The sequence below is a fragment of the Armigeres subalbatus genome, chromosome 2 (genome assembly GCF_024139115.2).
Source record: "Armigeres subalbatus isolate Guangzhou_Male chromosome 2, GZ_Asu_2, whole genome shotgun sequence".
Lineage (NCBI taxonomy): Eukaryota > Metazoa > Arthropoda > Insecta > Diptera > Culicidae > Armigeres > Armigeres subalbatus.
In genome coordinates, this window is record NC_085140.1 from 182,219,761 (window position 1) to 182,237,658 (window position 17,898).

Below are 17,898 nucleotides of genomic sequence, written 5' to 3' on the forward strand. Positions count from 1 at the left end.
AATCCAGTAATAGTGGCCACTTTTTCAGCATTTTTAAAAAATCTTCTTGCAACATTTCCTGTATTTGATGTTCCACTTCCCCCTGCTCGTGGCTTATCGCTTTTATATAATTTTCGTCTGATTTATTAGGCGCTGAATTGTATATTTTTGGATTTATTGATCAAATCGTATCAGCCGAAACCTATATAAAAGTTCATTTAATCATCATACAATGTTTTGTGAAATTGTTCTGTAGCATACCAACTGCCGTTTTTGCAATTCTGAGGTCAATTCAGCAATCAGAACCAATTTTCAGATCGATTCAGTGACGTTGGTGTATTTTCCTATACATTTTGGCTGAAATCCCCATACAAACTTCAAATCAAATGCGCCAGCTTATGCAACAAGCGATTGAGCTGAAATTTTCAGAGATTGATTTTCTCACCCGAAGACACAATCCTGGGGGGTGCCCCGTGGGATTAGACAACTTTTTGTTTCCTGGGCCAGTCTACTTTCCATCGATCATGGTTAATAACAATTTGTAGGAAATTCGAATGTTACGGCCATTCTTTACAATCTCCGTTGGTTTCAAATGATCGATTTGTTCTTCCAGATATTTTTTTTTTCTTGAATAGCGAGTTCTGCCGATTCGGCTGAAAACTGAATATGTATGGGCCGGCAAAGCCGTGTAGACGAGGGGCGAGGATTTTGAAATAGAACTTTATTATTTGATTCCGCCTTTATCGGAACGAGCGATGACATGAAGATGCTTGCATCACTCTTTGATCCATCGTCGTTCTCAAATTGTTGGTTATATTCCGAATTTCTCGTGCTTCCATCCATACCATATTTTATCGTCATTTCTACTTCAAGTAACTCTTCATTCGTGAAGCTGTTCAGTTTTTGCTCGTTTACATCAATAATTCGCTCAGAAGTAATATCTAGTAACGACTGCAGTTTAATATCGATTTCAGTATCTGTTACTGTGATGTACTCGTCCGCTGGATAACAACGCTTTTTAGCTGCTAACACCTTATCATACGCAGGATAGATGTTTGCGTTTCGATGTTTTGCACCCGATTGAATTTTTTTGTATTGTTTCGTTGAAAAATTGGCATCCACGATCAATGCTAATGCTTGTAAATCAGTATACTTGTATAGTGGACATTCTATGTCTTTGTTCCAAGACTTCCTCATTTTGGTAGCACGTGACGGTGTTGTTTGCGTAGCTTCTTGAAGAATCTTAGCTGCATCCCTCTGATTAGCTTCTCTTAACTTCATCTCAGTTGCAAATGTGAGTTCATTTACTTGAAAATTATTTCGGATACCAGCAGTTTTCCGTCTTTTGGATATGATATTACTTTGCTCAAAAGCAACTGATTTTCTACCAGCTTTTGTTGCTCTGAAGCACGAAAGCACTGCATTTGGCAACTTGAAAGGTGAATCAAAATACTTAGAATGGCTTGCATAGATCTTATGTAAAGAGCGACCATGCTTCGTCCAAAGCCTTTGAAAATAGTCACAAAGCTTCCCTGAACTGCCCATGATTTCATAGTTGACGTATCAACCATTTGAAATTTCAGCGAATCTAACTTATAACGCGTTTATAAGGAATTTTCAACCGCTGCAACATTGATACGTTGCTTATTCCAACTCTCATTTAAGTGTTGACGGGTTAAAATGTTTCAAATTTGCGATGTTTTCCCCTAAATTATTCGAAATACATGCGAAAGCGCAATGGTTGATACGTCAACTATGAAATCATGGGCAGTGAAGCTCTTTCGATTTTTGAAGTAATTTTCGAAGAAGTTTCGGGGTCAACTCCATACTTAAACAGGATGTGTGTGTAAACTGCTCGTTTTTTATCTCTACCTTTTCCGTCAGTGTTACTCCAAAGTAAGAACAAATTACGTCTATCAAGTTCCACTATATTTAGAACATCATTTAAAATAGTTTGGGAAACAAATATTCAATTAAAATGTTGAAAGCAAACTAGTATTTTCTTTAATAAAGTTACTTTTCTCATTAACATATACAGGGTATCGGCAAGTATTCCCGGCAGGCTATTGCGCATCGGCAGAACCCTTTAAAGCCACAATTACATCTTTAAATACAATGTCAACTAGCTGCATCGTAAATACTCGATTTAGCATGCACGAATACGCAGTAGTTTTAGCAAAATAATGTTACTATCTTTGTTTTTTGAGCCTGTACCGGGAATTGAACTCTGCCCTATTCAAAATTTCTAAAACCATTTTATGCAACTACTCACTTGTATCGATCGTTGTTTGCAACAATAGCGTTTGATTCACTATTTATTTTCACTTTAGTCAATGGAAACAGCTGAATAAAGCAACGAAAGCAACGATTTGAGCGAAAACGATCACCTACACGGACAGATAAATCAACCCAAACTTTGAGTTCAATATACGCACTATTGAGAATATCGCAGAAAAAATTTACCCAAATATGGGTAGTTTTCCCTTTCTTTCCCATGATTGCTATCAAAATTAGAGCAAGATGCAAACACCTCACCGAGGTTGCTCAGCCCAATAACCCAAATTTGAGTAAATTCAATATTCTCTATTTTGGGTTGATCAAGGTCCGCTTTGGATAAATTAAACTCAGCTTTGGGTAAATTGTTTACATGGGATTAAAGGCAAACTACCTAGTGCCAGAAAAGTCATTTTACTCAAATTTGGGTTATTGGCCCAAACCACGGTTTTGAGTGCAAACAACCCACTATTGGGTAGTTTTGGTTTTCAGTGTAGTATTTCCGTATATAAATGAGCGTTGCAGCCTACTATGACAGGAGCACATTGAACACTGACAAAAATATACTTATTGTATTTATGTTAGGCAATAGCAACAATAACACTTTTCTCATAATAGCTATTTGAGTTCGCATAACAAACATGAGGAACACACGTAATCTATATTTCCTATAAATTCTATAAGTATGTGATATTTTTTAAAGCAGAGGGTTGTAAGTGCAAGAATCTTATTTTCTACATTTTTGCCAATAAAAATATGTGAAAAATATATTGGGTGTCCAATACAATTCGTGATAAACTGAATCTGCTACACCCTAAAAACAAATCTGACAAATATTGTATTAAATCAGGGCATATACAATTCTGTAAGCTTTTTATACAAATAATGTATTAAAATAATACAAATCTGTATTATTTCAATACAATAATTGTATTAAAATCTTCCGAAATTGTATATGCCCAATTATTATACAGTTTCTGTAAGGTTCTTATACAGAACTGTATAAAAATCTGGCATCCGCTGGTTGGGTGTACATATAAACTTGTGCCAAATTAACGGAAGATATTTTGTTGGAACTTGGTGCATTGAGACTTTTCAAAATTATTAAAAAATCAAAGAATTTATTTTTTTTTTTCTTTAAATTTAAAACCCCCAATTCTATTTGAAGATATCAACTATGTATTGCGATGAGCTTAGTTCGCTTTCACGTCAGTGGTAATAATTGATATTTCTTTTGTGTATAACATATTCTACTCACTCTTGCCTTAAACAGTTATTACATTTTAGTTGTAGCAGAAAACGCTGTTGAGAACATAAACATTGTATTTCATTTTTGACGAGAAGAAAATTTTTAACTAACTTCTAGGAGGATTAACCATTAAAAATTGTATTTCAAAAGAAGCGTCTTTTCATCCCTAAGAACTTCTTAGAAGAGACGGAACCTTCAAATTATAAGGTTTATAAGTAATTCAGTTTTTATCGTGAAATCGAGTGTTTCAAACTCCAATACATTGGACACTTCCTCTGAATGTAACATACCTTACCCACTCTTGCCTACAAGGGGTTTCACATGTCAGTTATTGCAGAGAGCCAGGACTTTCAGATGCCCCCTGAACCAACTGCGCCATTTTGCGCCGAAAAGAGTTACTTAAGGTAAAAGTTAGCCTAAAATAAATAGAAAAACTTAAATAACTTTTTTAGTTTAAAAGGTAGAAACTCTCTATAGTAATCAAAATGCGTATTTTGTTGACCCGAATAACTTTGTAGAAGATCACGAAAATGTGAAAAATCTGGCTGAAAAGTTTAATTAAAAAAACTGTTTTTAAAGGGGTCATCCTCGGATAACGCTCATATTTCGATACCTTTAATAGATAGAGCTTCGGAATGTTCTACGAAGTTTCTCGCAATGTCGATCAATTCTCTATTTATGTTATTGGCGAAAAGAAAATTTTTATCTCACTTGTAGGTGGATTAATCATCAATTTCATTACATCAAAAGATGCGTCTTTTCATGCCTAAAAACTTTGTAGAAGATACCAAACGTCTAAAACCAACGGTTTCAAAGTTATTCAATTTTGATCGTGAATTCGACGAAATCGAACACTGTGTGATGTCGACTTTTAATCTATTCTTCGACCGCTACGACTTTGATGTCAATGCAGCTGATTTCGGACGCCGATTAAGCAACCAAATCCGTGAATAATAATTGTAAATTATGTGTTAGTTTTAAGCGATTGGAGTACCTTGAATGTGTTTTATTTATTAACTAGACTAATTTTTGTCATTTTAATGTGTTCTATTTGTAATACTGTATGCTAAAAAAAAGATGCAGTGTTTTTATGCCAATTTTTGGGCTTTTCCCTACCAGAGTACTTTATAGAGACAGATATAGTCAAATGAAGATATACAAGAAAATAAATAAATAAATAAATAAATAAATAAATATAATCTTTGAGGTACTGAGAGTGCTTGTGACTGGTTGAGCTCCGAGTAATAGAGTGCCCACCAGAAAGCGTGTTTTTCGGACAGTTGGTCGTCCCACGACTAGTGTTCTGTCCAAAGTACTTGGACTACCACTACAAATCCTAGAAGATCAAGAGGGTCAAACAATGCGACATTTTGGACACGTACAGCGTACAGAGCTGGATGTACCGTTGGTCTGACAAAAAGAATCTCGTTCAACGACAAACTTGTGAAGCTACGACCATATCCATCGAATACGATTCGTGGCTTCATAGTAGAACGCTCAGGACGGAAGAGGGAGATCTGCGAACTACACAATGCGCATGGATTAACCTTTTCCATGTGACCCGGTCTTTCGTACTCCTGCAAAAACTTGCAATATGCGACACGAAGACCTTCATCAACAGCGAACGCCTAACATTGGCAGCATATCGTCTAGCAGTGGTAGACGGACGATGAACTTCCGTCTGAATCTCGTCCAACGGAAGTGGTCTTAACAGTGTATCTCGTCGAAAGTGTTCTTCTGTTCGAATGTGGGTGGGTCCTTGGTTGGATCCGTGACCATAAGAGTGATTCAAATTTTGAATGATTCAAATTTTTAATTTTTGCCCCCCGATGCTTAAACGATTGCATTTGCCTTTTTATTAATCCTCATAAATTTTTAGCTAATTTGGATGTAAATTGAGTGAGAACGCGCGGTTTGAAGTTTGTTTGAAAATCACTATGAAAACAGTAACTTTCATGGAAAACCGTCCCCCAACGCTTTCCTTCCGGCTCTAAAAACATATATAAGTACATCGGCAACATAGGAAATTTTACAAGGAAATAGGCCGTCTTTGTTGCGAAACGATTTGATGCTTGCAAGAAAAGATATTAAGCAAATACTGAATCGAGGGAAATTTAATTTAACACGTAAAAGAATAACATCAATATCAATAATGCGCATTTTTGTTTTCTTCATAACTTTGCTTCCAAACGAAAAATCGCTTCGCAACAACAACTGCCTTTCAGCTTGAGAAGTATTCTGTGTAGGCAATGTGTTGATTATGCTTAAATAGTTCATGGGCCACCCCACGGAACGGTCTTCCACATAAGAGTCAGTTTTCACAGTCATTTCCATACAAACTTTAAATGACGTGTGCACAATCAAATTACATCCAAAATCGCTAAAAATGTAGGAGGCTTATTAAAATGGCAAATGAAATCGTTTAAGCATCGGGGGGGCAAAAAGGTCAAAATTTGAATCACTCTAGTGACCATCCTACAGACAATGTACTACTATATCCAATAGTAAGCACGACTAACTAGTTATCAGGGCTTAACTCGAAATGTTTGTGAAATGACATGAATTTAATTTAAGCAGAAAACATTGTTCAATAGATATTCTCTATTGAACTCTTAGAATCTTCTTACCCTGCAACAGTTTTAAAATGATGGTTTTATGAATTTTAGCCAAATTCACTCAGATGAGTTGAAGATCTTTTCCATCGGTGATGATTTATGAATGCCATTATTAAGGCTAATTACGTACAAATTTGCAGTGCACTAGAACAGTACTTTTTCGGCAGCCAAGTAGAAGTGATTATTTAGGTTGATTGAGTAGGCTTAGAAGGGATTGAGATCGCTTAGGTTTGTTTCTATGCATTAAGCATTGCTTTTGTTTTTATTTTTTTTTTGTATAAAATTCAGTTGACCGATATTTTAAAACTCTTACGACGCTCATGAGCATGAACGCGAAAAATCCAGTACTATAAATGTTCAAGATAAAGCCCTAATTTCCCGTATAGAACTGATGTGCTTCATTCACTTAATTCATTTCCATTTTCTGCCCCAAGCCAGCTGATCCAAAAGTCATTTGCTTGGAATCAATTATCTCGCCGACAATAGCCAACGACCACACTCCCGGCAGCCCTGCCATCCCCTACAAACAAACAAGCTATCGGATGTATCGGCCCAGCCTGATCAGGTTTGAGTTTCGCAAACCGAGAGACCCATCCATCGTGCGTTCGCACAGTTGGGTAACAGCGGCAACAGCAACAGATTGTCGTTCAGTTGTCTTTGGTTGCTTGCCGCGATAGCTCGCATCAGATAGATACCTCTCCTCGTGGCTTTGTCCAAATCGTTGGATTCGCAGTTCCGGTTCGGAATCCTCAATAAACTGACTGTTCAGTTGTGCGGAAAACTGGACGACTCAACTCTAGATTTAGTGATGCACATGAATGGAACAGAAATCTAGAGTTTATGTTCTGCGTCAAACAGAAAGGTGTGAAACGAAACGAACCATTGCTGTTCTTTCCGAATGTTATGAATGAAAATATTGCTGTTGAGACTCTTTCGACACATCACTGGAGAAAAGTAGAAATAGTGCGTTTTGTGTTTGCGAATTCGCTTTGCCGGTGATGACAATGTGAAAATCAAGCCTCGATAGTGCGATAGTCGCTAAGAACCAATAAGTGTCCAAGTACCCCGGTATTTCTTGAAGGGCTGTATGAGTCACGCGCGTTCAACTAGTTTCGAAGTGTGCTAAGTACTCAAATTGAATCAGTTCTGGAAAATAAGGGTTTGTCGTTACCTATCGAACGAATTGCTGGGACGCTATCACTTGCGGCCGCCAGTTCTCAACAAATCACAGACATTAGGTGCTCCAGTGGCTTGGTTGATTTTCCATCGTGGGTAAATTTCCGGTTTCCTGTTTGTCTAATTTCAACAAATCGTTCCGTGCGAAAAAGTTTGTTTGTGTTGCTTCTTGCCTAAGAGAATTTCCAGAACAAAACAAAGCAGGTAGGTAATTATGATGGCTATCGGGTAGTGGGACGACCGGGACGACCGATCAAGCGCGTGATCACATTGACGTACCGTGAGCAGCTGGAGATGTAGAATATCCCGTGTTCATAGAAAATTCTTTTGATGTTGTTTGGCACTTGGCATATTCGGCTTCCGTCATACACCACATAAACTTATACCTATCTATTACTAAAAGTCAAGATCTATCGTTTTTGGCATTTTCTCAGTGAAAGTTGCAGCATAAAGTGTTGATGTTACACCATATTATCGTAACATCATATACGAATGAGAACATTTTTTAAACGTTTTGTGAAAACATTACGAAATCGTTTCAAAACCTTGGCATACACAAAATTGTAAGAGTTTAAAACAAGAATGTTAAATTCGTATAAAATACATTGTATGAACAACCTGCAGTGTTCTATAAGAAACCAAAGTTGCTGACAAAGATAGTATGCTTTGGATATAAGCCAAATCACTAAGTTTTCATACAGAATTGTAAGAAAACATGGTACCCGCTGGTTTTAAAACCCAATGAGTTTTTTCTGCATATAAGAAAGGTGAAAAATATTACTAACTCGAATAATTAATTTGAAAGTACAATTTCTCGAGACCTAGTGGAGATAAATTCTCCTTTTAAGGGACTCCTAGAAAAATACTACATACAACAAAACACTCCTTCATCTGTCCCAAAAAGTTGTTGGAAGTTTTGTTCTAATGTTACAAAATTATATGTATTAATTTATTGGCATATTTTGAAAATATCATATTTTTATTACTTTCACCATGATTACTTTAATGGCAATTTCATAATTTTCTAAACATTTTTCATTATCCAGAGAGCGTTTTTACTTTACTACCTTTGACCTATAATTTTGCTTCTGATCAGAACACATTTTGACTAATGAAAACTTTGAAATCGCGATTTTATAAGAGATTTTATCAGTTTCACATTTCGATCAACGGATCTTCAATCTCCCCTATAAAGAATATTTTGTTTTCACTGGTCTCAGGGGGTAGGTACTTTATGACAGAAATACGCAAAAGCTAAAAAACAAAAACAATCTCTGCACAGTTATTATGCATGTTGAATAAATTGGCAAAACGGATCCCTTTCTTTAACCGATCCGATGAAAGATATGGATCATTGGAATGAAATATTCAATGATCCATAACTTACAACATAATCGGGCTGCTGGTACAGAAAAAAACTACATCAAAAATACAGATCATTTTTACGATTCCGAATCTGATCACCCTGATGTTGAGCAGGGAATTAGCAAGCAAATTTGTTTTACACTTTTCGGGAGTAACCGATTCTATACAATAGCTCTCATCCTTGAGTCGTCAGGAAAAGGAACTGCCATTAGACAGAGATTTTTGGCTATCTTTAGCACGAAGAAAAGAAAAGTGCAACATGAATTTCCACCACACCTTTTATCCCATGAAACACATAGTTTACAGTATACAAGTATACAGTCATTGACGTATCTGGCGATGTATAGAAAGGGCTATCATAGCCCCTTGAACTATTTTCTTTGTATTGAGCGATTTACTAAAAAAGTTGAACGTCCTGTTTAAGGGATACCTGGTTGGCTACAGCATGGATACACCTATGCCTGGCGTATTGTAAAGCTCCATAATCATCGGTCTTGGGCGATGTTCCTCCAGTTTCCCCGAACGTTCGGGGTCCCCAGGTCCGATTCCACCGCGTGCACCGCCGGTCTCTATCTGATTCTCTGTTGAATATTGTTTTCGCCATTCTTTTTTCCGACAGTCGCACTAAGTAACCAGCCCACTGAAGTCTGCCGTATTTTATACGATTCACAATATTTACTTCTTTGTATACTTGATACAGATTCATGCGTCTGTGCCACACACCATTTTCTTTATTCTCTCTCTGAGTATTGTACGCAGCACTTTTCGCTCGAAAACCCCGAAAGCTCTCCGGTCGGCCTTTTTTAACGTCCATACTTCATGTCCATAAAGGGCCACTGGTAGAATCAGAGTTTTCTTTAGAGAAAATTTCGTTTCCGTCTGCATGTTGCGGAACCTAAGCTGGTCACATATTCCGTAAAAGGCCCTGTTCGCAGCAGCAATACGTCTCTTCACTTCACGGTAAACGTCATTGTCACATGTCACAAGCGTTCCAAGGTAAACAAATTCTTCAACAACTTCAAACACATCCCCATCAAGCACTACCTCAGCACCAACATCACTAGGTCTTCCTCTATCTCTACCTGCAACCATGTACTTTGTCTTGGTAGAGTTAACGGTTAAGCCTATCCTCGCCGCCTCTCTTACAGATTGGGCATACGAGGCCATCCAGCCAGCCAGCAGGCAGTCCTTCATGCTCTCATCCTTGCTTAAGGGAGTCACCATAAAATTCTAGTTCGACTACTAGATGAAGTTCGACTATTGTCGTGATTCCCCAGTTGGGCCATAATCTAGACCAGCGGTTCTCAACCTTTTTCTTCAGAGGTACCCCTTCGTGTTTTTGTATCAATTGAGGTAGCCTCTATTTTAATAAGCGAAACTCATAAGATTATCTTGAAAGAGTGCTTTCGAACCTTTTGAGCATTTTGAAATGACGTTTCTGAACCTGTTGAAAGTAGGCTTCCAAGTCTCTTGAAAGAATAATTCGGGGTCCATCTAGAAGGAGTTTCCGAGGCTTTCAAAAGGAGACTCCCAAGCTACATGAAAGGGGTCTTTCGAGCCTCTTGAAAGGAGGCTTTGACGATCTTGAAATGACGTTGCTGAGCCGTTTGAAAGTAGACTTCTTGAAAGAAGAATTCCCAGTCACTCGAAAGGAAAATTCTGAGCCTCTTGAAACTGGGCTTCCGACCCTTTTGAAAAGAGGCTTCCGAGCCACTCGTGATGGTTGGCTAAAAGAATTCCGATCCCCTTGAACGCAGAATTCTGAGCCTCTTAAAAAAGGGGCTTCCGAGCCTCATGAAAAAGGGTCTTACCAGCCTCTTGAAATGAGGCCTTGGGCATCTTGAAATGACATTTCTGAGCCTTTTGAAAGTAGGCTCCTAAGCTTCTCGAAGGAAAAATTCCGAGCCCCTCCAAATGAAGTTTTCGAGCCACTTGAAAGGGGGCTTCCGAGCCTCTTGAAAGTGAGCTTCTGAGCCTCTTGAAAGGGGGCTTTCGACCCTTTCAAAATGGGGCTTCCGAACCACTTGAAATGTGATTTCCGAGCCTGATGAAAAGGGTCTTTCGAGCCTCTTGAAAGGAGGCATTGAGCATCTTGAAATGATGGTGCTGCGCCGTTTGGAAGTAGGCTTCCATGTTTTTTGAAAGAAGAATTCAGAGCCCCTCGATTGAGTTTCCGAGCCACTTGAAAGGAGGCTTCCAGGTCGAAGATCTCAAACCCTTTTGGGGGCCTCTAAACCTCTAAAAAAAGGGGCATCTGTGCTTCTTGAATGAGGGTTTCCTATCTGTTTTGAAAAGGGGCTTTCGAAAAGAGGCTTCTGAACCATTTCAAAGAGGGCTGACTGAAAGAAGAATTCCGAGTCCCCCGAAAGGAGGTTTCCGAGCTCTCTTAAAAGATGCTTCCGTGCCGCATGAAAGGGATTTTCGATCCTCTTGAGCTTCTGAGCTTCTTGAAAAGGGGGCTTCCGAGCCTCCTGAATCTGGGTTTCTGACTTTTTTCAAAATAGGTTTCCGAATCACTTGTGGGAGGATTTCGAGCCTCATGAAAGGGGGCTGGCTGAAAGAAGAATTCTGAGCCCCTCGTAAGGAGGTCTCTTGAAGCGGTCTTGGAAGGAGGTTGTTGAACCACGTCGAAGAAGGCTTCCAACAGTTTTTTTTTAAAATATTTCAATTATTTTGCTTGGAAGAAGGCTTTCGGCATAGAAGAAGGCATCCAAGAGTTTTTTTTGTGGAAAGAAAAGAGCCTTTATGCTTCAAGGCTTCTAAACCTTCAAATTTATTATTTTAGTTCAGAAGTATATTCTTAACATATTTCATAATTTTATTTCGATTAAGTGGATTGTTTTCGAAGATTTTTTTATCTTTTGTCCCGCAGCCCTTCATACACTGTGTTGGCTGTGGTGGACATGATTCTATATGTTTTGATTTACTTATTGCTATGCATATTATGTACAATACAAAGTCTTGGAATATAAATTTATACAATTATTAAAACTTTACCAATAGTTTTTTTTTGGAATTGTAATATGTTCGCCATTACGCATTTTCGTCCAAGGTACCCCCTGGGGTCAGCAAAGGTACCCCCGGGGGTACATGTACCCCAGGTTGAGAACCGCTGATCTAGACTAATCTAGAATTCTGACACTTTTTATAACAAAATCTAAAGTTATTTACATTGCAAATTGCAGAGAACATTTTTTTTTGTTGAGCTTTGATAGAAATCTCTAAAGAAGAAACTTCTAAAAGAATATATTTTTGTATTTACAGAAGAATCCATGAAACATTGTTTGAATTCATGGAGAAAATCCTCTATGATGATATTTCAAGTGAAATTAGAGACACCGTTGTATATCCCGCCAAACATATTTCTGTAGTCTCTTCAGTGTTTTCACTTCAAAACATTTCGTAACAAAAGATTTCTAATTTGATAACCCAACTACTATGTACACTAATATTTACATTGAAAATTTGAAAACTTAGATTGGAACTAGCGCCCTATTTGGAGCCTGATCCGAATGCGTGCTACAGACCCCAAACTTTTCTTCATACTCACCAAAGCGTTCATGTAAGGTTTTTCTCCCGGCCATACGGTGGATCTCGGATGTTCTTGTCCTGGGAGGGGTGTTGGGGATCATCCTCAGGAATTTGTTTTGGACCCGTTGAAGTTTGAGGTGGTGGGTTTTAGCGCAACTCTCCCAGACCGGCATGCCGTATTCGATCACAGGAAGGATGGTTTGCTTGTAGACAGCAAGCTTATTTTTCAGGGACAATGACGACCGACGGTTGATCAAAAGGTACAGTAGTTTTAACAAAACGTTACACTTTGTCGCCGTCTTGTCAACCTTTTGCCTGAAAATAAGCTTGCTGTCGAGGGTCAAGCCAAGGTAGTCGGCCTCATTGGCCCATTCCACAGTCGTGCCATTGAGGATGACAGTCCCCAGGTAGAACATGTTTAGGGGATTTAGAGTGGGGGAAATGATGATCTGGGTCTTCGCCGCGTTGATTCAGATCTTCCAGCTGGTAGGATCTTCCAGCTGGCTGGTCAGATCATCCAGACCTCGTTGGAGTAAGACCATGGCGGATGTTTTTGAGACAAACTTGTTCCGTCTGAGAAGGTTGGTAACTCAAACTGTTCCTCAAGCAAGATGTTGAGATTTTCGTCAGACTCGAGTTACCGGTGATGAACAGCTTTTTCGAATAGCTTGGATAATCCTGAGAGAAGGCTGATGGGACGATAACTTTTGGGGAAGGAAGGATCTTTCCCAGGCTTCCGGATGAGGATGACTTTTGCTGACTTCCAGGACGATGGAAATTAGCTAAGCTGGATACACTGATTAAAGATCAGCGAAAGGTGCTCAAAGAACGGAGCACTCATGTGTTTGAGCTCGAGATTCAGAATGTTATCGAAACCTGGGGCCTTCATGTTCTTCGATGATTTGATATAGGCCGTCAATTCGCCAGCTGAGATCTCCAACTCCTCCGAGAAGTCGTTGGGAGTCAGATGAATGTTGTGTGCATACTCGTTAACAGCTGCTTCGTGTGGACTGATGATGTTCTGCCCAAGACTGTGTGAGCTGACGAAGTGACGACCTATTTCAGTGACCTTATCTTCAGGAGTTATAAAGCGATCCTTAGAGCCTACTTGGATTAAAGATGGAATGAACCGAGGATTTGTATTTTGGATTTTAGTATTTTGGCCATTTTTCAGAACGGCTTTGCATAGTCCGGAAGAAATCTTGTTCGAGAAATCGTTATTTTTGAGGCCTTGATAATTTTTCAGATTCAATTGCAGCGTGTCTTAAGCGCAGGCAGTCCAGTACGCTGAAACTGCCTGTGAGTGACATTCCGCAATCGAATCAAATCTTTGGTGAGTATATCGATTGTTAGGGTGTTGCTTACCTGCCAAGTCATCGGTACATGTTGGTCACGGGCCACCGAGATCGCCTCCTCGATGGAACGCAGTTGCCAACTTTGACTTGGGTTGGGCAGTACGCCGCGATGAGCGCGATTGTGTCAACAGAAGTGGAAGCTTGGATGTAGACAACAGTTGATGTTGTAGCGAAGAGCGATGACCACACCTTCCCATGGGGTGTCCAGGGTGTTGACGCTCACCTCCGGTTTTAGGTACGTTTCGGTGATGAATGCCACGTCTATTTCCTTCTCCTCAAGGAAATCCTTCAGCTCATTTAATCCTTCATTCCATTTAATTCCACTACTTTATTTTACCTTTGACAGATACGTATTTCGACCTCAACAGGAAGGCCATCTTCAGTGTCCCGTACTTGACTCGACTTAGTACAACCTCGTCTTATGACAAGTAAATACATTCAACTAAAAGCTCAAATAATGTTCGTATCAAACCGAGTAGATCATGACACAGACTGTTTCGGGTCGTTGTGACGCCATTGAACCGGACGCATTGCTCCACTGTAAGACTTCTACACTCGTCCTGTCACCTGCCTAAGAGTTGTTGGGAGTGGTGTGGATTACGTTTTCCACGGAAGCGGGTTTCAAAGGAAATTCTACCACACCGGGACACTCCTTGTCGAAGTAGGGCAGATCCATCTCTGAGGATTATTATCTGAGTACTTCATAAGCAAGCCTGGAGCTGAATGACTTGTTGTGTGAATTTGGTACAAATATGGCAAGAGGGCTAAAAAACGAAGTACCTAGACCATTGACGTGCGCGGCATAAAGCAATCTTTACGGCTTGGCACTCTTAATGGAATATATGAGATCTTTCAAGTCGGCCCTTTGCACCACCGGAGGTGTACAGGATCCATAAGTAAGTAACTCTTAATAGAAATGTGATTCTATTTTTCTTAGAATTTATTTTCCATAATTTTTTTTTTTCATATTTGGAGATTAACAAATTATATATGTCTGGCGAAAAAAAATGTTTCCCACAGGACGAAACGAATCTCTATACATAAAAATCAGTTTGCATTTCCTTGGTGGCATTATAACTTTTAAACGGGTTGATCGATTTGTACGGTTGCCTCATTAATTGATTCGTCTTGGAATCCGAAGTGTTTATATAACATATTGGAAATTGAAAAATTTTACTGGGAATGTCGGAAAATCATGTAAATGCAACGGTCTAGTGTGGTCTAGCGAAAAAAAATTCAAACCTGAGCAATGTCGGGTGGGTTCAATTAGTTCAAAATTAAAAAGTTTTCGTTTAATTCCTCGGAATAGCAATTCATCCAAAACAAAATCATTCGAAACACTGCATTTCCATTTGTGATGGCTTTGTGATGCAGAAGGTTATTTTTTGTATCATACCTTATTAATATTTATTTTTCAGAAACACATTTTTTTTATTTGCGTTCAATTTCTGTCGGTTTTTTTCCTCACGAGTGAGTGATCACCGACGCGAGGAACACTGTTCCTACACGTAGACCCTACCTTTCGTCTTAGGAAATGCCAACGGGACCAACCGGGAGTGAATACCCAGGCCACTGAGGTGAGAGGCAGGAACGCATTTCACTGAATCTCCGGTGTTTTCCGGCACACCAAAATGAAAGTCCTCGAAAGTTTGAAACACTTTTTATACTATCTGGAGATTTTGATTGAAACTGATTATTTAATGTTATGCTTCAGTTCTTTTCAGCACAAACTCAGATCAAATATTCCCATGATTTAGCCACGATTTGAATTGTCAATCATATTAGTTTAAAATTGACTGTCGGACAGTTTGGGATCAGTATAGCTGTAATTTCAAGCATATACTTACTAACTACGGTGTAGTACAAACAATGAAAGTGAATGAAAAATTATGCTATATAGTAAAATGAAGAACTGCTGCCATAGATAAGGATCTCCGCCGATGGTAGCAGAATGGCAATCAATTTGTACAGGGTCCTATATACCTACTTCTTGGCTTTTCGGACAATACATACTTTATCAGACTGATCACCGTGCAATTAGGAAAAAAATATTGATGGTTGTAGAGATACGAGGTTGGAAGCAATTTAATCCAGTTACGAATAAGCGCTCCACCTGTGTTTCATGAAAACACCTGAACTGAATACAAGAAACGACATGAAGCCCAGTTGCTTGCTCTACTCGTTGCATAAGTGACAGGTAAACTTGAGTTTTCAAATCATATATTCTTCTCATTATTGGCATTACATCCCCCATTGGGACATTGCCGCCTTCGCCGCAGCTTCCTTACTTCCTGGACTCGACCGGGAATCGAACCCAGCCACCTTCAGCATCGTCTTGGTTTGTCGCCGCATATCTTACCACACGGCTAAGAATGAATTTATTCATACTCCACAAATCATATACATAATTTATTTCATTTATCAGAAAAACCTCATCAGTCTTAGAGGTACACAGATGATGGTATAAAACGGATATTCTTATCAGCAAATAAGATGTACTGAATAACTGTAGCGGCACTTTCAAAAGAAGGAAGAATTTTGCTTTCTCCTCCAGAGTAAAAATAAAATAAATATAAATCAATATACACTGATTTCAAATAATTCAAATCAATGCCTTGAGGCACGCGTGGCGTTCCTCAAAGTAGGGGAAGTTGTCCGGTTCTGGTCTTCTTCTTCTTCTTCTTGGTCTTATTTTATGGCTCAACGTTCCATCTGGAACTAGGCCTGCCTTTCATCTTATTATTATTTTAGCATTTCTAAGTTATTAATTGAAAATTTTCTATGCCCGCCATTGCATGAGTCTGTATTTTGGCAACTACAATGGATATACTATACCCAGGGTGTCGATAATGTTTTTCCATAGCATAGCACAGCATATGTGATTGTTCAAATCGTGGGTGGCTATGCAATGCTCAATTGAGCAATCTTCTGTATAAAGACCAGATCATTAAGAAATGGGGCACTTTAAAATGCGTGTATTTCTTTTAACTTCCAGTTTGATCGAAAAACTTTTTACTTGAATATTTTTATTCAATCGATATATAATTATGAAATACAATAAATTTACTGCATGAATATTCAATTCAATTATCTTTTGGCAACAATTCAGTCAAATTTTTAGCACATTGAACACAGCAACTGTTACAACCTAGTCGAATTCCAATCCGCGAAATCCGCGACTAGCAAATTGAAAAACCGCGACTGTAAAAACAAATCCACGACAAACAAAAATATGGTTTCTTACTTATAATTAAAATTTTTCAATATTTTTGCTTTTAATCTATTGGCATATTCGTCAATAGAAAACAAAAAGAAAGAACATTCACTAACTTATGTAATATCTAAAATTGCATAGTTAACGCTTTAACCATATCATGAGCCACAGAAAATATATGTGCAGCGTTGAAATATGCCCGGAAGTAATTCAATTTTAAATGTTGCCGGAAAACCCCCCATTTGAATCGATGTTGTATCATTGCATTTTTTCATAAGTAGGTATCCAATCATGGTTTGAACTAGTGAAAAGCGTATCATGGTTTGAACCATTTTGAAATCAGTAGAAATCACCATCTCATTGTCAGGAAATGAATCTAAAACAGTATGAATGGAACATTTAGGTATACTGGAAGTGATAGAGTTTATTTCAACATTCGTACATATTGTTTAAGTAATAAAATACAAATATTTAAAAACGTCCAGAATTTGCGCCAAGTCCCCCCCACCAGTGGCATAATTTCAAAAAGCTCGTAAAGGACGCATTTTATGACACAGGAGTGAGATCAATACATCAAAAGAACGCTACTTTCATCTGTAATCGATTGACGTCATCATTCAGTTGAGAAACAGTTTCAAATAGTTAAAATAGTAACATTTATACAAGGTAAAAACTGATCATGGTTTGAACTAAATTCGTACCATGTTTTGAACTTGTAAATGCAGTCATGTTCTGCTGCTGTCCGCTAGGAGCGCTGCATGCGCCTAGCTGGAGCATTTTGTTTACATTTCCAATATGAAAAAATCGCAATTTTCATATCGATAATTTAGACGATTTTCAAACGTTTCGAGTTACTAATCCAATGCGAGAAGATGAATAGTAAAACAAATTTGCTTTTTTACAGATTTCCTCAGCGTTTCATGCATGTGATTAGTATTATATTTAGGAGCTGCTGGCTGCGCTGCAGTAGTTTAAACCATGGTACGAATTTAGTTCAAACCATGAACAGTGTAGTTCAAACCATGGTACGAATCAAAGTTATGTAATTATTAAGTTTTTTCAATGAAACTAAGCATAAATATGTGCACCCAGCATGTTTTAGAAAGATAATGAATAAAGCTTCCATATAAACTAGAAATA

General features: G+C 38.4%; 1 protein-coding gene across 4 annotated transcripts in view; it reads left to right on the top strand.

The window, feature by feature from the left end:
• The window catches only part of LOC134211353 (G-protein coupled receptor Mth2-like), a 146,355-nt gene that overhangs the window by 13,707 nt on the left and 114,750 nt on the right, over window positions 1-17,898 (top strand). The window contains exon 1 of one of the 4 annotated variants that reach the window (XR_009979005.1): window positions 6,749-7,497. The exons of 1 other annotated variant lie outside the window; for it this stretch is intronic. The gene's annotated coding sequence lies outside the window, so the exon portion shown is untranslated. Of the gene's footprint in view, window positions 1-6,748; window positions 7,498-17,898 lie in introns of those variants that run through there. 2 more of the 4 variants (XM_062688136.1, XM_062688137.1) reach the window with 2 other exon arrangements.